This window comes from Taudactylus pleione, unplaced genomic scaffold (assembly GCF_031769625.1).
Source record: "Taudactylus pleione unplaced genomic scaffold, aTauple2 ptg000061l, whole genome shotgun sequence".
Classification (NCBI taxonomy): Eukaryota; Metazoa; Chordata; class Amphibia; order Anura; family Myobatrachidae; genus Taudactylus; species Taudactylus pleione.
In genome coordinates, this window is record NW_028284463.1 from 9,738,162 (window position 1) to 9,755,442 (window position 17,281).

General features: G+C 45.0%; 1 pseudogene; it reads right to left on the reverse strand.

The window, feature by feature from the left end:
* Positions 1–7,003: 7,003 nt before the first annotated feature.
* Positions 7,004–8,818, reverse strand: LOC148535018 (uncharacterized; annotated as a pseudogene).
* Positions 8,819–17,281: the final 8,463 nt, after the last annotated feature.

The following is a 17,281-nucleotide window of genomic DNA, read 5'->3' on the forward strand; positions in this document are numbered from 1 at the left end:
GTCTGAAATGTTGCATTTGCTGCTCAGTTCCGCTTGTTCACAATATATCTCATATGGTTAAGTGGACAGTGGGAACAACGGCAGTTTGAAGGACACTATGTTTATTTTATGTCCCTCTACAGGTTCGGAAATGCCAGTTTATAGAAGATTTGCAAAGCATTATTTAAGTCATTTGTTTATCTATTTCTGGAAAGCACACTTCCTGGTCCCCTTGTGAGCTGTGAGGTGGACAAAATTGACTGGAAACGAGTGGAAATAAATGTTCTTGAGGTTATTAATACTGTAGGAACAAAAAAAGGCCAATTTTATGTGATTTTAGCTGTTTTTTTTATTTTTTAAGAAAAAATCCAGATCCAAAACATGAAAACAAAACATGGAGGTGAGGTTTTGGCAAAACCAATCCAGATCCAAAACCAGGGGAGATCCAGAACCAAAACCAAAATACGAAGGTCAGCGCACATCTCTACTCTAAACCACATCATGCAAGGACTATGAGAATGGAGAAGTGGCCCATTGACTAGGAAAAGATCATTTGCAGATATAGTCCAGGCCATTTTGGCTGATGAAATAGAGTGGAAACCTAACTGAGGATCAATGAGGCAGTGGGAAGAGATAAAGTGGGTCAGATACTGTATTTCAAGAAAAGTTTTTCAAAAAAATGTTAATGCAAAGGAGAGCAAAGAAATGGAGCTATCGTTACAGGTTCAGGAGAGGGTTTCTTTAAGTAGGGAAGGTAAGTGCATGTTTCCACATGCAGATGAGGACAACAATAGAAAGGTTAAATGTGATCAAGGCACAGGAACGCATTGAGGGATAGGGAGCAGAGGAGCTTAGAGAGATCTGGGTCAAGGGTGCAGGCTGGTAGCAATCCTACCATTTAATAGTCCTGTGAGACTACAATTCACTGGATTGTAGGAATGGTGGCCCTCTGCTTTGGCATGGATGTAGTGCTGCATCCAATCTGTCAAGCTCCACATCCAGTCCAGATCAATTTGCCAAAATCTATTTCTAGTCTGTAGCAAATCATTTGTCAGACGTATTAAATTCCACATCCAGTGTGGTCAATAAAGAGAGATCCCCATCCAGAGAAGTCAATGCATTAATGTCTACATTCAGCGCAGTCCATTGTGTACTGTAGATGTCCACATCCAGACTGATTTGCAGATATCTACTAGATCCAGTATTCTCTATCTTTCCATCTTCAAATTCCATGCTAAATAACTACATACACAGCTACAAATAGCCTATAAGTATGGGCTTATAGTGCTTAGTGCGGATAACATTATAAACAAATGAATAGAGTATTAATAATACTGTAGTAATAATATCAATGATAGGCTGTAATCACATATATAGAGTATATATACAAAGTGTCAGTCTCCTATGAAAAAACACCTGTACATTGCACCCATTTCTGAGTAATTCCTTGGGGGGAGATGTAGCAAATCTTCAAGAGAGATAAAGTCGAGAAGTTGAATAAAGCAACCAATCAGCTCCTAACTGATATTACACAGCCTATGAAATGACAATTAGATTGCTATGGGCAACTTCTCCACTTTATTTCTCTCCAAGGTTTGACACATCTCCCCCAAATAGAGACGAGGGCGACAAACATAGTGCATTAAATATGATAAAACCCCAAGTTACATAATACATATGTGTGTATCAGAGAGATAAATCATTTTCTAATCTACAGATGTGCCCAGCTAGTTTGTTGCTACATATGCTATATAGCGCGCCACGCATGGCGTGCCACACACCATGCCATTAGTCGCACCACACATAAAGTTTCGTAATGTAGCGTAGCACTGGTAGAAAGTCATAACATATAATACAACTGTTTGTCCACCAGGTATCACTTTTCCTATACTACACAGCGCAGGCATCTGATTTCCAATACATGTTCTGTATCACCACCCGATGATTGGCTAAAAGAAGCGGTGATTCGGTACACTATACAGTAGTACAGCGTTTTCCACATGGAATCATCAATGTATAATAAAGCTGTAGAAGAATGTGTAATAAAGTTTGAAATCATTAAGCTCTGTATTACACACTGACTGTGCATGGAGCTTAAGATTACTCCCAAATCCTAATTTTTTATGTTTTTGCCCTGAAATTTTGCACACAGCACCAAACAACAGTTCTACCCGTCCGTGCCAAATTTCAGCTTGGTACCTCCAATAACTTTTGAGGTGTATCCCCTTAAACACCCTGCCCCTTCCTTTGGAATTCTCTATGGAGATTTCAGTTTTTTTCTATTCAGCCTTAATATAAGGGCACGACGTGCCATTATAAAATATATGCAGTCCTCGAAGTGTGTCGATACCTGACACTGCTCCCTGGAGGGTTGAGTGAGGGGGGGCTTCAAGGGCACTTGTGTAACTGCAACAGCAGCAGGAACTGTCCCATTGTAACTTCATAGGACTCTCCCGTACATGCACATTCTGGGCCACTTTGAAAAGACTACATTTCCCATGAGCCGACACAGAAACAGACAAATCTCAGGTGCACAACTCCAAATTATTAATAATATATATAAATGCAATAAAATTTTGCAATCGATAGAGGTTTTTAGCATAATCATGGCCAAGGTTATGGGCCTACCCACCATATCCAGGTAACCTCTTTCGGGTAGGTCCCTAACATACTAGGGTTCAAATCCAGAGCACAGGACCCCCCAAAACTGGCCCAGCCAAGCCGCTCCAGGGCACCGCCATAGTAAGAAAAGTGCAGTGTAAAGAGATGGTTAGGAGCAGCTGCATATAAAGAATGAAAATAAAAAAGTGAAGTACATATATATTAAACACACACAGTGAAGGGTTAAAATGTGTTATAAAGGAAAATGTGTTATAATGCGGTGCCCTGAGACAGATTAACCAATGCAATCCAGGGGGACCCATACCCCAAAAAATGAACCAAAGTTGCACTACAGTATATAACTTGTAGGACTTATCTAGAATTGTGCCTAATACAGTGTGCATATACATTACCATACTCAATGCTTTTAAACCAATAAGGAAGGGCGCTAATCCAGAATGGGGGCGTCTCTTTTCCCTCAGAAGTGCAATAAAGCACATTAAATGGAGCATATGGGAAAGATTTCTGGACTGCACAACCTGACTATATATATAATGGGAGGTGCTACCTGATGAGACTAATTGCTGGCACAGAAACAGACAAATCTCAGGTGCACAACTCCAAATTATTAATAATATATAAATGCAATAAAATGTTGCAATCATTAGAGGTTTATAGCATAATCATGGCCAAGGTTATGGGCCTACCCACCATATCCAGGTAACCTCTTTCGGGTAGGTCCCTAACATACTAGGGTTCAAATCCAGAGCGCAGGACCCCCCAAAACTGGCCCAGCCAAGCCACTCCAGGGCACCACCATAGTAAGAAAAGTGCAGTGTAAAGAGATAGTTAGGAGCAGCTGCAGCTAGGGTTCAAATCCAGAGCACTGTAGTGCAACTTTGGTTCATTTTTGGGGTGTGGGTCCCCCTGGATTGCGTTGGTTAATCTGTCTCAGGGCACCGCATTATAACACATTTTCCTTTATAACACATTTTAACCCTTCACTGTGTGTGTTTAATATATATGTACTTCACTTTTTTATTTTCATTCTTTATATGCAGCTGCAGTTGCTCCTAACTATCTCTTTACACTGCACTTTACTTACTATGGTGGTGCCCTGGGGCGGCTTGGCTGGGCCACTTTTGGGGGGTCCTGCGCTCTGGATTTGAACCCTAGTATGTTAGGGACCTACCCGAAAGAGGTTACCTGGATATGGTGGGTAGGCCCATAACCTTGGCCATGATTATGCTATAAACCTCTAATGATTGCAACATTTTATTGCATTTATATATTATTAATAATTTGGAGTTGTGCACCTGAGATTTGTCTGTTTCTGTGCCAGCAATTAGTCTCATCAGGTAGCACCTCCCATTATATATATAGTCAGGTTGTGCAGCCCAGAAATCTTTCCCATATGCTCCATTTAATGTGCTTTATTGCACTTCTGAGGGAAAAGAGATGCCCTCATTCTGGATTAGCGCCCTTCCTTATTGGTTTAAAAGCATGGAGTATGGTAATGTATATGCACACTGTATTAGGCAAAATTCTAGATAAGTCTTACAAGTTATATACTGTAGTGCAACTTTGGTTCATTTTTGGGATGTGGGTCTCCCTGGATTGCGTTGGTTAATCTGTCTCAGGGCACCGCATTATAACACATTTTCCTTTATAACACATTTTAACCCTTCACTGTGTGTGTTTAATATATATGTACTTCACTTTTTTATTTTCATTCTTTATATGCAGCTGCAGCTGCTCCTAACTATCTCTTTACACTGCACTTTACTTACTATGGTGGTGCCCTGGGGCGGCTTGGCTGGGCCACTTTTGGGGGGTCCTGCGCTCTGGATTTCAACCGGGACCTACCCGAAAGAGGTTACCTGGATATGGTGGGTAGGCCATAACTTGGCCATGATTATGCTAAATACCTCTATTGATTGCAAAATTTTAATGCATTTATATATATTATTAATAATTTGGAGTTGTGCACCTGAGATTTGTCTGTTTCTGTGCCTGCAATTAGTCTTTCCCATATTTCCCATGAGCCTCCACATTGAACCTCCCTGCATCTGCATTAATGGCTCTGTACAGGTAATTATAAATCTGAGCCTGTTGCAGGCTCTGACAACTTGCTACTCTGCAACCCCAAACATGATGTGCTCACAGAACATGGCCATTGCTATGTAATCTATTTGAAATCATTCTTATCAGTATTGATTCACTTTGAGCAGAATACATACTACTGACTACATACAGGGTGATCATTGCATCTTATATAGGGACCCATTTATCATTGTATACAGTATTTGAGGTATAATCCCCAAAATCGCCAGTTTTTGGGGGTTAACCACAAATATTAAGTTTCCCTCAGATGTATGAAGGAGGGACCTCAGCAGTTATCTCCGATACCTGCTGTGATCCCTCCATTACCACTGGCCGCCGCATCCCCCATAGGTTTTTATAGGGGATGCGATGCTGCCAAATTTACTAACATCCAGAATGAGATGCATTCCTGATATTGGCCCCTGCAGCTAACACCTTCTGAAGATGGCGTTAGCCGCTATAGCCTATGGGCTACACCGCCCCTGTCCCTGCATGTGTCAGATGATACATCCGGGCGCTATGATCGCATATTGCAATGTGATCAGATCGCATTTCAATAGCGATTGTAAGAGGGGTGCAGTGCAGTGCCTGCTGCCATGCAGGTGTACTTCAGTTTCTTACCTTGCGTCGCACCCTCTCACCTTCAGGCCGTATGTTGAACAGACGGTCCTGGAACCCCCAAACAGAACATGGACACGATGACCTAGGAGGCAGGAGATGATGTGAGTACCGTCCTTCCTCATGTCAACCGACATGCCCTACCAAACCGAGGATTAGAATCAGGTTTTAAGTGAAGACCATCACTGGCACTTTTGGCCTCAGATCCCGAGTTTTCACCTAATGATACTCGCGCACCAGGTGAAGACTCACCCCTGCACCAGGATGCAAGATTTACTGTCTGCCCAGAAGGATGGAGGATATGTAGAGACAAACAAACAGTGAGAGACAGTACACACAGATATTTCTCACTGTGTCCACTCTTGCTCTTCGTTCGGTCACTCACCTACAGGTCCCTGTAAGGAGATACACACCACAGCCGTGCAGGGCTTAAGCACACAACTACACAAACTAAGACAACATCACCCTCAACCTACAGTGTGTGTAGTGTGAAATGTATAACAATAACTAAACTTTTGCCCTGCACGGAAAGACAATCACAGACGGAAATCACGCAAGAGTAAAACATGGTGCTGTCCCTTTAAATGCTTGCTACCTGCCTATCCAGAGCTGGCCAGCTCCTCTTCTTAGTGATGGGGGAAATACTACCTTATTGGTGGGAGCCTGACAGCTCTCCACAGAGGTTCCAGTAAGGGTGAGAGTCGCACAACTGCTCACACCTCTAATCAATTATACAGGGGCTGCCTTTCTATACCAGTGGTACACTCTTAATGGGCTCAGGGCCCTGGGCCTAATGTCTAGGGTCTTACCAGCGACACAGGTCTTATGCCTGCCTACTGCAGGCACAGGAGGGACTTGGACCTACTGCCCAGAATCCCCTTTATTATTTTTGAGGCCTCAGGCCTATGGGCCTGCCTGACTGTGGGGCATACTTTCAGATCCACTTTATTGGAGGCTCAAGCCTAATGCCTGAATGTTCCCCATGGGCCTAGAGCCCGACAATCCTGGTGGTCTAGGGAGGGGGTATATGGTAGGCCTCATGGAAGGCTACCTGCTCCATTTTAAGAGGCTGCAGGGGGAGCTTCATTAGCTCATTTTCTTTCCACCCCCGCAGTCCTCTCCAGTCCTCAGCCACATTCTTCTGCCACTGGCCCATCCTGGCAACGGTGCCGCCTCTTCTTTTATTCTTTCAGCCAGCGCCGCCTGTCTTATTTCTTGACAGCAGCGTCTTCAGGACTCTTCCACGGCTGCTGGAATTCTTACCATGCCTTCTTTCTTCTTTTCTTCAGGAGGTCTTCACTCCTCCCACTCTGGCGCCAAATTGAGCTTTTCCGCTCAGCGGCATCTGATACAAGACACTGCGAGTGGGCGGGGCTATGATGCGGCGAGCTGTGATTGGCTCGTCGCGTCAGCCTCCTATTGGCTGCTGGCCCGCAAGCCGTGTTTGGCTCATGGCCAGAGCCAAACACCCGCTGCTGTAACCAGGATGCCGGGCGGCGGGCTACAGCAAGCCCACACCCGGAGCCAAATATGCTCTGCCACGCCTGATGCTTGACCGGCGCTGGGAACAGATACTCTGGCCCAGTGCCAGCTACCCACTGCCTCTGCTTACCTGGTGCTGAGAGCAGATACAGCATCCCAGCGCCGGCCGCCATTGTGTCTCACAGGGGACGCATCACTACATGTTGTGCCGATGCTGGGATCAGCCCAGCATGGCTTTCCACATTCCCCCCCCTTTTTTCCTTTGTAGTCCCTACAAAGTCTTCTTCCATCTCCATCGTCTGCGGATCAGGGTATTCAATGGTCCCTCTAGTGATGACATGTTCGAGGGCCCAGCCGGGAACGACTATGACCCCACATTCCTTCTCCACTGGCTCTGGGCTCTCCGTCTTCGTACCTCCTGACTTCAGTCTGCGGATCCTCTGTGAGAGCAGCATCTCAGTAGTGCCACTCATGATGGGCCGCCAGGGGGAAGTTCTTTTGAGGGTGCTGCAGCCACCCACTCTTCTTCCAACTCATCTGGGGCATCTTCACTGTGTCAGGGTGTGGCACTAACCACCACCCAACAGTGGATTCCTCCGGGGCATCCTCTTCCTCCCGGGTATCTGCCGACATTTTCCGCAAATCCTCATGGGGCATTTCCAACAGTCCCGTATCCTCTTCGGGAACCAGTCCTCCCATGGCATCACACTCATCTCCTTCCCTGTCCATTTAGACCATCACTCCTGGCAGATCATCATGCTCCAGGACTTTCTCCACCACTTCACAGAGGGCAGTCGCCTGCAAGCACTGCTCCATTAGATCCTGCCATTAACACTCTTGGGCACTCACTTCGCCCGGGTCTTCATCCACCTTCGCTTGATGGGATGGCTGACGTCAGCCATGAGTCTGGACTCTTCTCCACAGACTCCTGCACCAGGTGACAATTTCCTTCTTCAGCATACTCCATCTCTTCTGCTGGCATCTCCAGGTATCCAGAATTCTCCTATTCCTCCTTATACCCAGGTTGCGGACTCTTCCAGCATGGGGAGATCCTGGACTTCTTTGCCACTGGGTCTTCACACTCTTCCTTATAGCGTGGCATCTTCACCTCCCAGTCATCCACATCCATCCTCTGCGGGCAAGGATTCTTCTTTACTTGGTCCTCTTTGGAGCATAACAGTGCCACTGCATCTTCCCAGGGACACTCTTGAGCCAAGTGTCCCTGCCACTGACACTTCCAGGATGGGGGTGCTGCTGCCAACTTCTTCACAAAGGGATCTCTACCCTTTGGCTCCTGCTCAGGAACAATGGGCACCTGCAAACATACTTCCAGCAGGCTCTTCCGCTCCACTTCTCTGGTTTCTTCCAGCCATTTCCGGGCTCGGCCATCCAAGATCATCCTGTCTTTGTCCCACGGACAATCTTGAAGCTCATGTCCCTTCTCCTTACTGAGCTCATACACTGGCTCTTTGGCCACCTTGTGCCAGAGTTCTTGGTGTTGCTCCACCTGCCATGACACAGAAGATATCTCTGCTTTCTTCTGTGTTTCCGCCCAGGGACAATCCGGGAGCTCAAGCTCTCGATCTCCACATACTTCACACCAGAATTCTTCATCCTCCTAGTGCCACTCTTCATCATGTGGACAGCTATTATGCTCATGTCTGTAGGTTCCACAGAGCATACACCAGGGTCCCCTCTTCACCGGGTTCTTCTGACCACATATTTGAACCGCTTGCTGGACCATCTGTGTGATCTCCAACGGGGACATTTCTTCATCTTCTGTCGCCATAACCTCATGCCAGGGAAATTCACTGGCATAATGTCCCAGGCGCTGACATGTCTTGCAGGGGGTTACAGTGGCTTTCTTGTGTCCCTTCTCCCGGCGCTCTTCCTTGCCATGCTGTATCAACTGCTGCATCATCTTCACGATGTCTTCTCCAGATGCCATGACCCAGTCACTCTTGTCATCACATGTCCATGGATGGTTCCACTCCGGAGCTGTCTGTAGGGGGGTCCTATTGGCAGTGATCGACATCGTGTCCACTGTCCATGATCCTGCCAACTATGCCAAATGTAAGAGGTGTGTGGTGCAGTGCCTGCTGCCATGCAGGTGTACTTCTGCTTCTTATCTTGCATCGCAAACTCTCACCTTCAGGCCGTGTGTTGAACAGACAGACCTGGAACTCCCAAACAGAACACGAACACAGTGACCTAGGAGGAAGGAGATGAAGTGAGTACCATCCTTCCTCACGTCGACTGATGCACCTTACTGAACCGAGAATTAGAATCAGGTTTTAAGTGAAGATCATAACTGGCACTTTTGACCTCAGATCCTGAGTGTTCACCTATAGACTTGCTCTGGCATCGGGATGCAAGGTTCACTGTCTGCCCAGAAGGATGGAGGATAGGTAGAGACAAACAAACAGTGAGAGACAGTACATACAGATATTTCTCACGGTGTCCACTCTTGCTCTTCGTCCAGTCACTCGCTTACAGGTCCCTGTAAGGAGATACACACCACAGCTGTGCAGGGCCTAAACCTGTGTCACGCAACTGCAAACTAAGACAACATCACCCTCAACCTACAGTGTGTGTAGTGCGACATGTATAACAATAACTAAACTTTTGCCCTGCACGGAACGACAATCACAGATGGAAATCACGCAAGAGTAAAACACGGTGCTGTCCCTTTAAATGCTTGCTACCTGCCTATCCAGAGCTGGCCAGCTCCTCCTCTTAGTGACAGGGGAAACACTACCTTATTGGTGGGAGCCTGACAGCTCTCCACGGTGGTTCCAGTGAGGATGAGAGTCGCACAACTGCTCACACCTCTAATCAATTACACAGGGGCTGCCTTTCTATACACTCTTAATGGGCTCAGGGCCCTGGGCCTAATGCCCAGGGTCTTACCAGTATGAATTCCTAATGATCTATATACCTAAATGTCACTGTTTAGCAATTTAAGTTGCCCAAGAAAAAATTGCTTTCCAGCACAAAAAGCACAAAGCACAAAAAGATATTATTCACATAAAAAGCATTTAATTACACGCTGTGATCTAAATACAATTAGCGCAAAAGGTTATACATAAACAAGGTATAGTTGATACATTACGCAAGCGCACCGGTCCCAGTTACAGTCATCAATCCAGAGGTCTGTGGTCATCCAAGAGAATGGCTACTAACTGGGACTGGGACACAGGCTATATACCCTAACAGATCATGATAGCAACAATGTAGACAGACAAACATAATTTCATTGGTTCTTGCTCTTGGTGTTCGTAGTACGCTGTAGTTCATAGGGCAGTTCACTAGGGGTATGTCCGAATTCTCCAGATTACATTGTCATTCTTTAATTGATTTAAATTAGATAGAGACACTACATTACAGTGTATATATTCTAACCAATAATTTCCTATATTCCATAACCATCGAACGCAAGATGCGACTCCATCGCTTATAGGTTCAGATATCTGGAAATAAACAGTGTGTCAGTTTAGTACCAAACATGCCATGTCTATCATGTTGTATACCATAAATATTAAATACATGCATTTTACATCATAATTAATAACTTTAATAGAAACCATAATGTGCAGGAACCTTTTATGAGTGCGTGTATATTTATGATTATATGTAAATATGCATTGTGTCATGCAGCGTAAAATGTGTGCTGTGTGTTTCTATTTATAATTGCAACTGTATATATGTGTGCACGCATTGTGGATACCCATGGGATCGTTAAAGTGTATATATATATATATATATATATATAGTTACATATACATTTATATATATACATACATTCACATATATATATCCATACATATATATCCTCAAACTGGTTATTATTTATTTTACTTCTGTCTGAACTAAAAGAATGAGGGTTTTGTTTTGTTCTTAGATGGAGCAAGCTTTGGCAAACAATCTGATAATTTTAACAAAAGGCTCTCCTAATACAACTGTTAGCTCTACTTAACTACATCAGCATTGGATACAAGGCCTACATTTGTTAACAATAGCTACACGTCTGGCAATTGTTTATAAATCCACATTCAGGACACTTCAATTGTGCATATCAGTGTCTGGGTTACATTTCAATTGCCACAGACATACTGTGTATATATTTGAAGTAAACACTCACAGTATCTTTGTGTATATTTGATCATTTGTCACAGACATGTCTACAAGACAAGTCTGTCATCACTGAATATATGAAGTCTTTAAATATATATATTTATATGTGTATACGTATGTGGCCGGAGGCAGGCCACACGGGGTTAATGGCTGCCACAGCACTGAAGGGATTAACCCTCATGCCATTGCGCCATTTTTAAAAGGACAGTGTAAAAGCACACTGCACATGGTTTATAATAAACTGTATTAAAGTATATATGTATTGCTGCAATGCATTAGTGCATGAGGCAACGTATATTTAATAGGCTGTGCACTATATGGTTTAAATGTATATTTTGTAGAGAAAATGCACTTATTGAATATATGTCTGTATAAGACATGACCAGCCTCTGTGTCTGCAGATACTAGATGCTGATTGTGATTCCCTTAGCAGGAGGTCTGATGAAGAGGCTTGACTGGAAGTTCTCTGTATGAAGGTGTGAATGGTGTCATATAGCCAAACACTACATGTACAGAACTTCCTTTGAAAAGACAATCAGTTTTTAAGAACCTTTTGGATGTCACTGAATAGTGTTAAGGTTGGAAATGCCAAACTGATTGATAAGGAATCAGGATGAATGTCATTTACTATTTCCTGTGAAATGTTATATCAACATTTAGGAGACAGTATAATGTATGATAAATCAGTTTGTGTTGGTGGATTAGGAAGGAGGATATTGAGAGACTCCTTTTGAAATGTAAGACGTATTTATTTATGTTCTATGAGATAGCCTGATTGGCTAGAGGGAACACAGGGTGGATTTGCCCCCCTGTGATGATGTGTGTAAGAATGACATAAAAAGAGGGCCTGTGAGCCCTGTATGTGTACAACCCTGTAACTTCTGTGTGGAGGAGACCTGCTGATAAGATTCCTGTATGTGGTACATCTTTGAAAATCCTTTGTGGAGAATTGCTGTTTGATTTCTGTGTGATATTCCCCTTCAGACGGAAGGGAAGGTCTTCTTTAAGACTGAGAGCAATAAACACCTTTGCCTTTAAATTCTACTACATCTGTATCTTGCGACCAACAGAATTGCGTAAAACGCTATTCCGTTCTCCTGCTGTTCTGGGTAAGAGCTCCGTGTCTCCAAGTTCAAGCCCTCTGCCAAGCTACCGTGCAGACCTGGTCCACTGTGAGTGATCAGGTGGGAACAGCCGACACCAAACAGGAGCTGTGGCCACAGCTAGTCAAACGCATACGCAGCAGAAGCGGTTCCAGGTGCCGATGTAGGAGCCTGAGAGTACCTAAAAAGTGGTTCCAAACGCCGATGGTAGAGTTTGGTGGGGGCAGCATCGTTAAACGCCCACGGCGCAGTGGGCGGAGTCAGTGACAGGCGGTCACTGACGGTGAGTGGGAGTCCAAAAGCACTAACCCGTGACCAGGGACGGCCTAGGCGAAAGGCGTCCGGTCACACCGTACATATGGGGTATGATAGGATTTTAAACAGTATGCAGTGGTAATGCGATCGCACGATGCTAATAATAGCATATTAGCATCAGACACCATGGTTTCATGCTGACGACGCAAGATGGCATAGTCAGAGGCAACCTAAAATGGCGTCACTCGATATTAAGTTTAAGATCTGGTCTCAGCCAATTATCCGGCTTTGACACCAGCGACATGGGCCTTATGCCTTATGCCGTAACTACTGCCCAGAATCCCCTTTATTATTTTTGAGGCCTATGGGCCTGCCTGACTGCGAGGCATACTTTCAGTGATCTGGGCCTAGTGCCCAGACCTCTTTATGCGGGGCTCAGGCCTATGGGCCTGCCTAATAGGGCTTAATTAATTGGGCCTGGTGCCCTCCTGTTAGCGCACAGGCCTAAAGCCTTGCTGATGGCCACAGGCCTAGTGCCTGCCTACTTGTACAATCAGATCTGGGCCTAATAATCAGATCACTCACTCCTATCAGGGCCAATGTAATTCTATAGGGCCTATTGCCCCCTATAGTGCCAGGGCCTATACCCACCTCTGTGCCCACAGGCCTAATGCCTGAATGTGCCCCATGGGCCTAGTGCCTGACAACCCTGGTGGTCTAGGTAGGGGGTATATGGTAGTCCTCACAGAAGGCCTACCTGCTCCATTGGAAGAGGCTGCAGGGGGGAGCTTCATTAGCACTTTTTCTTTCCACCCCCACAGTCCTTTCCGGTCCTCAGCTGCATTCTTCTACCACTGGCCCATCCTGGCCAGCGGTGCCGCCTCTTCTTTTCTTCTTTCAGCCAGTGCCGCCTGTCTTCTTTCTTGACAGCAGCGTCTTCTGGCCTCTTCCGTAGCCACTGGAACTCTTGCCTTGCCTTCTTTCTCCTTTTCTTCACTCCTCCCACTCTGGCACCGAACTGAGTTTTCCCACTCAGCGGCATCTGATACAAGACACCAAGAGTGGGCGGGGCTATGACATGGTGATCCGCGATTGGCTCATCGCATCAGCCTCCTATTAGCTGCTGGCCCGTGAGCCATGTTTGGCTCATGGCCAGAGCCAAACACCTGCCGCTGTAACCAGGCTGCCGGGTGGCAGGCTACAGCAAGCCTGCACCCAGAGCCAAGTACGCTCCACTGCTCCCGATGCTTGACTGGCGCTGGGAACAGATACTGTGTCCCAGCACCGGCTACCCACCGCCTCTGCTTACCCGGTGCTGGGAGCAGACACAGCATCCCAGCGCCGGCCGCTGATGTGTCCATCAGGGGACACATTGCACCATGTTGTGCCGATGCTGGGATCAGCCAATTGATCCCAGCATGGCTTTCCACACAATCATTAATAAATGAGAGACATAGAAAGAAATAGAAATTGTGTAATGAAAATAACCAAGGCAATGGCAATCGAATAGTAGCGGCGTTGCTGTCAATGTGACATGCCTTGCGATGGTATATAGACACTGCAATTAAATCAGTCAATAGTTTACTCATCGACGGCTACTTAGTGCGCATGCAGTTTTTGGTAGTGCAATATCGCGCATGCTCAGTAGAGCTGTGCTCCAGACAGGGCCGTAAGTAGGGTAGTACGACCAGTGCCATGACACAGGGCACCACAGGGCAGGGGGCACTGTTTGGGCCTGTCAATTTTATTATTTATTATCATTCTTCCTTGTAGCTTCCTCTTTTTTTATCCCCAGCATCTCCTGGCCTCCCCTATATCTTCCCTAACCCTTCCCCATGAAGTCATGGCCCTTTTTCAGGTGCACTGTCTTATGTCCCTATTTAAAAAATGGAGGGGGGCGCCAATGCTCTCTCTGGCACAGGGCACCAAAAAAATAGTTACAGCTCTGGCTCCGGACACCGCTTCTAGGTGTCTGCGGCTAAAAGAACATGATTTCCATCAAATCACCATTAGAAGAAAGCATGACATGGTGTTAACCATTGCAAGGCTAATAATGAATAGAAAAGACCTTTCCATTGAATCGGGAACATTAATGGTTGCCAGCCATCGGTTTCTAATGTCCATTCATAAAATATCCCCATATTGGGGGAATGGGCACATTTCCAGTGATAACTATTAAAAAATATGGCCAGACGTGCATAGGGGGAAATGTAATACCCTGCAAGATGCAAGAAGGTGTGCGATTCCGGCGATTCTACCCAATGTTTTAAAGCTGCAATCATTTAAAAGGCAAAATCGGGTGTGCCTTTTAAATGATCGCCGCTTTAAAACATTGGACAGAATCACGCACGTGCCTGCATCTCGCAGGCTATTATATTTTCCCCGTTGCATAGTGACCAACATGGTAAAATAGGCAACAATTTTGGGTATGTTCCTCTTAGACAAAGCGGGCCAAATATAATAGTGTGTAATTTAGCAAAACTGCTATTTTTGTTATAAAAAGATAAAACATCCTGGTTTTACCCTTTTTTTTAAAAGTAGCTTTAAATCCTGCTGCAAAATCACTGAGTAAATCAGCACTTTTGCCAGATCGCACCCTATGATATTGGCCCAATGTTTTTGTTTGTAAAAACGCTGTAAATATGCCGTTGTTTTCCCCTTGCCGCATCAACATTTTTTAATAATTTTCTTGCGTTATTTGAATTTCTGTGCCACATGTTATTTCTGCACACATGGATTGGGTATCAGGATCTAAAAGGTTCCCTGCCCGTCGTATTTGCCCAGAAGTGTATTTGCGTTGTGTTTGACTTGATATGTACACAGCGTCATTGCTGGCCTTGTGCAGGATAATATAACGTTGTGCTGCTGCCACTATATGTGATAATGTGAACCTGGCTTCTGTACTGCCTGTGAAATCCCTCTTCTTCCAGCTGTTCCAGCCATGCTGTAGTGAGGCAGGTCATGAGTATGGTGCATATGTGCTATCTATGGGCAGTGTATGACCTGTCTATAGCATTCAGTGACAGTCTATAGGGAGTGAGAGAGGGAAGGAGAGTGTAAGAGGTACAGGGGATGAGAAAAGTAAGCAAAGAATGAGAGATGTAGGAGGTTACAAAGAGAGCTAAGGGAGTGAGAGGCGCAGAGGCGAGAAACGGAAGGAGGGCGTGATAGGTGCAAAGGGAGAGAAATGGATGCATGACACGTCCCTGTTTTGCGTGACCACACCCCTCCTGACACATGGTAACACCCATTTATTTTCATGTGTGCCTAAGGTGCGTGCACACAGTGTATCTTCATACCCCCACTTCAAAATCCCACTTCGACCACTGTGTATATATATATATATATATATATATATATATGTATACTGTATATGCATATAGTGGTATATGCAGAGCCGTAACTAGACTTTTTGGTGCACTGTGCCAGAGAGAGCATTGGCGCACCCTCCATTTTAAAATTGGGACATAAGATAGTGCACCTGAAATAGGGCCATGGCCTCATGGGGAAAGGCCAGGGAAGAGATAGGGAAGGCCAGGAGATGCTGGGGATAAAAGAAGAGGGAGCTACAAGTAAGAATGATAATAAACAGGAAAATTGACAGGCCCAAACTGAGCCCCCTGCCCTGTGGTGCCCTGTGTCATGGCACTGGTCACACCACCCTAGTTACGGCCCTGGGTATATGTGTGTCTATTTATATGTATATGTACATATACAATTTATACTAAGGCAAAGTATATATATATATTTAGATATATTTATATATATAGTATATGTATATACTGTATATATATATATATATATATATACATACACACATGTATATTGTGATGACTTGGGGTAATTAGCTTGGTAGAGTGTCAGTGATGCAGTGTTAGGTGCTTGAATTAGGGTCCACACATAGCAATTCAGGTTATAAATAAAAGAAATGTGCTTTACTGTCAGCATAAATCTGGAAATGAAAATAACAAATGCCTAGCCCATTCAGGCACTGACTCACTTTTTCGCCCTGGACTAACCTTGGACAGCTACTGTAGTCTGCAAATAAAAGTGTAAAGACAGCTTAGTCCTGCTTCCTGCAGGTTAACACAGGCTCTAGCCTGGTCTTTCACACAAAGTTTCTCTTGTGATCCTCCCTGCCTCCTGCAGGTATGGACACTGGCTTTTTTAGACTGCTGCTTAGCTGCTTTATGTCACACAGTCTGAGAGGTTTGTGGTCCTCCCTGCCTCCTTCATGTCTGGACTTAGGCCCCCCAGCCCCCAATGGCTTGGCTTAACTTCACTGGGCTCTCTGGCTGCCACAGTCCCACTTAGACTGTCTCCAAAGACAGCCTAATTGTTCTGCCTTCTCATCAGCCCACACCTGGAATCTCTCCACAAGACAGCCCCTAGTGAATACATTGGATGCCATTTTGGGTCCAGAATCCAAATTCAGAAGGTTATTCAACTTCTTTTTCTCTTCTGATTTTCCCACTGCCATGCGGAAATTTTTCTGAGTTGCAGACTGCTGCTCTTCCAGCTGGGCAATTTTTGCCATGGTGCCTTCCAACTTGCTCTGAGACCACAGAAGATTGTTCTCCAGAAATACATTTCTTTCTGTCAGACATTCTGAAACTGCTCTGGCTGCAGCCAAGTTGGATTGGAGTGTCTGTATTTTTCTTTAAAGCTTGCTTCAAGATGGACAACCTCTATGTCATTTGCATCATGCTCTTTCTGCAGCATCTTTAGACATTTCTTCCAGTCTTCCAAACATTCACAGAGCTTCTCAGACAGAGAATTTCTTTATAACTCATACTCTGCAAGTCTTGCTTTTGTGGAGACCACTCTGGTGTCCCTTTACACAGTCTTTCAATTCCTCCACTTCCTGCTGAAAGACTTCATACTTGATGCAATTCAACATCTTGCTCTAATACTTCATTCTTTGCTAGCAGCACATCATTCTCATACTTTATCATAGACTTTGATGCTTCAGCCTCCTCAAAGTGTTCAGACATAACCACTAATTT